This window comes from Apteryx rowi, unplaced genomic scaffold (genome assembly GCF_003343035.1).
Source record: "Apteryx rowi isolate R43461 unplaced genomic scaffold, aptRow1 scaffold_698, whole genome shotgun sequence".
In the NCBI taxonomy this organism is placed as follows: domain Eukaryota; kingdom Metazoa; phylum Chordata; class Aves; order Apterygiformes; family Apterygidae; genus Apteryx; species Apteryx rowi.
In genome coordinates this window covers 243,417-249,935 of record NW_020450980.1, presented here as the reverse complement: position 1 = coordinate 249,935, position 6,519 = coordinate 243,417, and positions in this window count along the sequence as shown.

Here is a 6,519-nt window from a genome sequence, read left to right as displayed (position 1 = left end):
GCAGCAATGTGTACTAACGGGTGCTAAGGGGAAGGACTTTCCCAGTGCAAAACCCCTTTCACATGACCCAGCAACATCATAAGATGCTGAAGAAGAGGAAATGTGTCAGAAAATATAGAAATATCTACTGAGATCCTTGTTCTCATTTAGGCTACACTCAATAAAGAACCAAAGAGGGAAGACACCAGTTTTATATTTTATGCTGCTTTGCCTCTAGTGCAGAGCTTACTTTGGTCCTCAGAAAGAGAGTCACTTTCAGAGTGCCATCCATTTCCATGACTTTGTGACAGTAAGTAATGCATGGTATCCTACTGCGGCTCAAATAGGATGTTTCAGAGGAAGAAGAAATATTGGCTGCACCATGCATCAATAGTGTGTCATACAGCTGAGGGTGAAAAATAACTTTCCAAACTCTCACTCAGTTTTCTGAGATACAAGAATATATTGATATCAAAGTAGTTATTTGATCCTTGCTAAAATGCAGCTACAACATGTAGATCTGAGTCATGTTGAGGCAGTGACTTCTTGAGGAATTCCAAGCTGCACTGAAATATTTTTCTTTTAATTGTCTCCTTTGCAGGAGGCAAAATTTTTTCAGGGGCAGGGTTAAGGCAGTGCAGTGAACTGCATCAGAAACGTGGATCTGGCAAAAACACTTTACAGCTCGCTGAAAGTACCAAGCCCAATTCTTTCACTTGACTTTTTCTATCATTTATAGGATGCATGTATAGACCCAACAAAACAAAGAAAAAAAAAACCTGCTAAAGACAAAGCAAAGTAAATAAGCAAAGCCTCTATCCTGCCCTCTCTGCCCCCCAAAAGAAAGATAATTCCACTACACATTTCCCATTCTGAGGAAAAAAGGAAATAACAGACAGATGAGCCAGGTTTATCATGTCACTTAATATACTCCTGGTTGACATGGGGATACAGTACAGTAATGCGTACAGGACAGTGATCTGTGGTGAACAGAGAATTTCTCCTGTCAGGAAATTATCTAAGTGTCTGCACATTTTATAGTACATTTTTAATTTAACCTATTCTGGCTTTACATAATTTGGTAAAATCCTCTGTAAATCTCTCCAAGACAAGCTTCTTAATCTCTCATTTTATTTAAATACCATATGCCTTATATATTTATTGAATAAATGTCACATAAAAGCTTCCGTGTTTTGAAATACACCTACACATCATATTTTATCAACATAGTAAACCGTTTAGAGTGTTTTCAACAAATTTGTAAATACTTCTTAAGTGCAACTAGCACTGTCAGTTTGAACAGTGGTTGCTTCGTCTTTTCCCACCCACAGTAAAGTCTAATAGTTCCCTCTAGTGGTGAAATGTCTTTTTACAAGGTCAAAGGCACCTTTAGTACTTGTCTGGATTTGATTTACTGTGGGATTAGTTAATATTTCTACAGAAGCGTGCTAAGTATTTCTAAATGATATTTTATGATAAAAAGGCAGGACGAAAGATCATGCTGAGTACTCACTCTTACAACTGCAAACAACATGAAGATTGGATTTATGCATTTTCTTGTTAATTATTCTTTTGTTTTTAAAAATCATAAGCAGTTTCATGTTAGGCTGGCACATCTTCTATGTAAAACCACTATAACTGATTAAAGAGGAAGAAAGACTTCATAAAATTTCCTCAGACCTTTTGTTCTTCTGATCTCAGTTATGATGCAAACTGCATCTACTGCAAATAGAAGGACTTTTTTTCCTAATGATTAAAAATAAATAAATAAATCCTGAACTAAAAGCAAACCTCCACAAACTTTTGCTCAGTTCACTTTTTTCTTAGAAGTATGCTGTTTAGGATCATTGGATCCCTGCTGTTTGTTGTTGAAAAATACACTTCAAAAGGACTAGGTGCTTTCAAAAAGCCTAATAGCTTATTAAAACTGATTATAGCTGTTAGTTATGGTTTACAACATAATATAAATCCATGTTTTCAGGCTTTTTAAGTAAGCCTGCCTAACTGGAATCTTTTGAGTTGACACTGGAGTTCTGAAGCCTCAAGTTCAGTATTCTGGAAAGCTTAAACATAAGGTATGAATGTCATCCCTTGAGGCTCCCAATATGCACAACAAGAGAAAGGCATCCAGCAGCTGATTCAGATCTTGACTACCCTATGGCAGGGTTTGTCTCTTTCCATTCACTACAAAGGGATCCTAATGCATTTACCCTTAACCTAAAAGACTCACTTAAATGCCTATAATTCTGTGAGATGAACCCAGAGTAAATAGCACAGCCAATTTCAAGACTGGGTTTAGGAAAAAATCTGTTGCTCCCCCTATTAAAGCTTCATTTTATGGCTATATGCTTTAGAGCAAAGGGCTGAGTTTTGTCAGGGGCTTTTGATTTTGGGGGGAAGAGAGAGGAGGTTCTTTCAGGCTAACCAGCATGTAGTTATCTACTTTATCACCTTTCCCTGTTTGAATATTGCCACAGTATTCTAATCTATTGAATCCTGACATTATAACATTAATATAAAAATAACATCAGTAGGCCACGACCTCCTCAGTCAACTTGGATAAAGGTTATTGGGGTCTGATGATTAAAATTTTACCCTCAGATTTTATCATATCCCTCAGAGTCGCTAAAGGACCAGAATACCCTACTCTGGTGCAGTACAAATACACTACCTACCTTTTGTTTGTCTCTACTGAGTATGTACCATTACTAAGATTCCATTAATTGCTAATGAATTTATATTATGTTAGCTGGTAGAGTTGGAAAAACAAATGCACTTTTAGCAGAGAAGAAGGGCTTGGATATCTCAATTTTTTTTTCACAGTTATATCTGTTGGTCTAATAAGAGATATTCCATATCCCAGCAAGCCTTTCTGGGATTCCTCTCACCTAATTTTAGAAATCCATGCCTGAGCTTATCATTTTAGGCTTGCTTTATAGTAATGGAGGGAAATAAACACTTCTAGGGGGTGTTTCATCTGAACTGCTTTAGATATTTGCTTTAGGATAACAAGAACCATGCCTTAAAAAGCCCTGTTATTCTCCACTGACGGTAAAGGGAGTGAACAGTGACTAGCTCAGATGTAATAACTGTATTCTTCCAGTGTGTAAAATTAGTTAGGTTGAATCCCAGCTCTATATCCTTAAGCCATCAGAGCTACAACAGCATTATTAAAAAATGCTCAAAATTTCTTTTTTGTCCTTTATTGTCTTATTGCTAGCCACATATTTTCTTCTGTATTTCCCTAGCTTTCCCTGTTGATTTTTCCGGGCTTTAAGCCTCTAATTTATGTCTATTACAATCAATGCCACCTTTTCCATATGTTACATTGGGATGTGGTAGGAGGTTAGTTCAAACAATTGCTTCCATTTGCCAGTGAACTGGCTTTTAGCTAAACATTTCATCTTTCTTGATGGTATGGGGTGCTCTTTGCTTTTAAAGCATCCTTTTAGTTTCTTTTGGAGAACTCCTTGTTTTCATTTACTTTTTTTATGTCTGCTTTTCCCCAGTCACCTTCACTCATAATTTTCTTCAGCCAATGGGAAATTACCCATTTTGCTGCATCAAGTATTGTGCAGGAGACTTACCTCCCCTGTCTTAGACACCTATTTAGAATTTGATAGCTCACACTCTGGTGGTGCCTTGCCCTTTTCATCGACTATGAAGGGAATCTGTATGGGAAGAAATCTAACTTTTGCACACAACTTACGTGAGGCAAGATGGAACATCCCAGGGAGCTAAGATAGGTGGCATTGCCTTCTGGAAGTGGCTATTTCCCTCTGTTGCTTACAGAAGGAGTCCAGAGCAACTAGTTTTAAACTACTTGTATGTGATTAAATTACATGATATAAATCCCATCTATCATCTTCACTTATCCCTCACCAACTCCAGGACAAGAATTAATATAGCTATCCATTGTGGTAAGACCCATAACTGAGTTACCCCGTACTGAGTGCAGTAATACTTTCTGTGTTAAAGGATTGAAAGGAATAATTTTAGAAACTCTAATAAGTTATGTGACCTCCATGCTACATTTCTGAAATTGATTTCACCCATGGCCAGACAATTGCTCCCCCACGGTCTTCCTCCCACTAAAGTAGTAAAAAATAATTCTGGTATGTTTTCACAGTCTGTAAAGACTCCCCCATCTTCCCACTCCACTGTATTCTCTTCTCATCTTTTGTGTGTTAGCACATTGATCAATTAGTTTCTAAATCATCAGGATATACACACCAGATAGGATTGTCTTTGTAGTTCTGCCACCACATCATTCACTACTTCACCTCTTCCCCCAAACAAATTTTATGTAGAGATTTTTAGCATTCCAGTCATGTGAATCATATCACCAGTTACCAATAATACTTGCATTAGTGAGACTTTCCAACCTTTTCTTTATAACCTAGACTTTATAATTAGTAACTAACCACCAGAAGGACGCCAAACAGTCCCTGAAAATGGGGGTGAAGGTGGAAGCTTAGGTAACAGAAACTGAGACAAATATAGGAGGGGAATGTGAATGGGAGGCAGACAGGCTACAGTGAATGGGAGCAAAAGAAATCATCAGGGGGAGAAGGGAGTAGGTAGGCCTGTGTTCATTTTATACCACAGAGCCCATAGTGAAACCTGAGGTTCCTCAGTCTGAAAAATCCTCCACAGTCAGCAAACAGGTGTGACACCCACTGTCTCATCTTGCTGCAGCCACTGGGGAATCACAACCTGCTGCTCATTAGCTCATTGGGCAGAGACCTGTGCAAAAAATACCAATCCTGCTGTTGACCCTGCGAGGTTCAGTAGATTTTCACAAGATTGTTATTTTTTAATTCATTCTTTAAAACAAGCTGTGAGGTTTGTTTCATTTACATTGTTCAGTTTTCCAAGTAATTTCTTTCTCTTCCTCATGGCACCTCTGGTGCTTCCTCGCAGAGTGCAATAGATGCTTAATTTTGTTAGGTAATAAGTATGGCAGCTAGACAGATAGCACCTAGATCCTGTTGCAGCTTAACACAGCAGCTACTTCTTCACTGTGTAACCTAAAGGCCTAGATGTATTTCACCATTATGGGACCCAACATTTTGCTATCTAATGAACTAGGAAAGAAATTGCTTGAGAGACCTAACTGGAAGAGAGTTTTTTTGTTTTTTTTTCATTGATTTTGAATGAATAGGCACCCGCATTAAAGCCTGAGATCAGAATATATGTTTATTTTGCCATCTCTTCAGTGGTGTCCTGTAGTTCCTACACCTCTAATACACTTTTTATGGGCAGGGAACAGAATTTGAGTTTCAGTGAGTAACCCATAATTGCAGAGGAATTTTATGGCAGAACTTTGAATAATATCAGGATTAAAGATTCTTATTTTGGCATGTGGAGAAGAAAGGACAGTGCAACTGTTATCATTTCCTGTTCTACTTTTGAGAGTAGCTGTATAAACAAAAAATTTGATCTTATAGGTAAGAAAAAAAAAAGGTTTTGAACAGTTTTTTTGACAAACCATACAGAACCCCTCACTGAATTGCTGTAAAATCTCGTTTTTATATCCATGCACATTTTTAATGAACTACTACTTTATAATTTTTCAATTATCCGTCCTCCTGCTCAAGAAGACCAGCATAACAATAATCTAACACAGTACTGCAGCAATTAGCATTCACAAAACAACAAAGAAACACCTCACTACTCAAAGAGGGATCAAAGTATAAAATCAAAAATAACTCATTACAATCGCCCTAACACCACTTCAGTTCTTATAATAGCAATCACAATGTTTTGGTGTTTTTGATTCCTTTGGTACTTAAGAATTATACCTAAAAACAAGCTACAGAGCATGCTTGTAACATTTTCAAAAGTATAATTATTAATTGTTTCAAAACATCTTTGGTTTTCTGTTGAAAGGTAGGAGCTAATAGATGAGTTGCTGAGCTATCGCACCTTTTGTTTAGTCTGACTCCATTCACTTCAATAAGTCTGGAGTTGAAAAAGGAACCATACTTTGGCAGTTATACCTGGAGTCTAGTCACAATTTTAAAAAACTTAATCTAACTCACTTTGTCTTCATATTGTCCAGGCAGTTAAAAATGGCTTCCTTTCCATTTGAATGGCTTTGTGAATAATCTCAATGTTTGCCTTTTTTTTCCTTGTTATTACATGATATTACTAGCTGATGGCACAGGGGATTTTGACTACTTTTTAGGTTGTTGGCATCAGAGACATCCTTAACCATGCTTATCAGACCTTTAAGGGTGTTAATTTTCCTGTGCAAAGTGAGTTTTGAACTTTCATTAGTGTATTTCCAGATGCTTTAATTCTCTGATAGCGTTTAGTACAATTATGTTTGCTTTTAATGCGTAAGTGTGGAAAATAATGTACATTGGGAAACAAACAACAAAAAAGCTGCTATATAAAAGCATAAGAGAGCAGCTGATAATAAAAATAGCAGTGACAACTTTTTTTTTAGAAGGCATGGAACACATAAAGAACAGACATATTGTGATGCTAACAACTTTAATTAACGTTGTGTAAAAGGTCAAGTATAAATGAGGA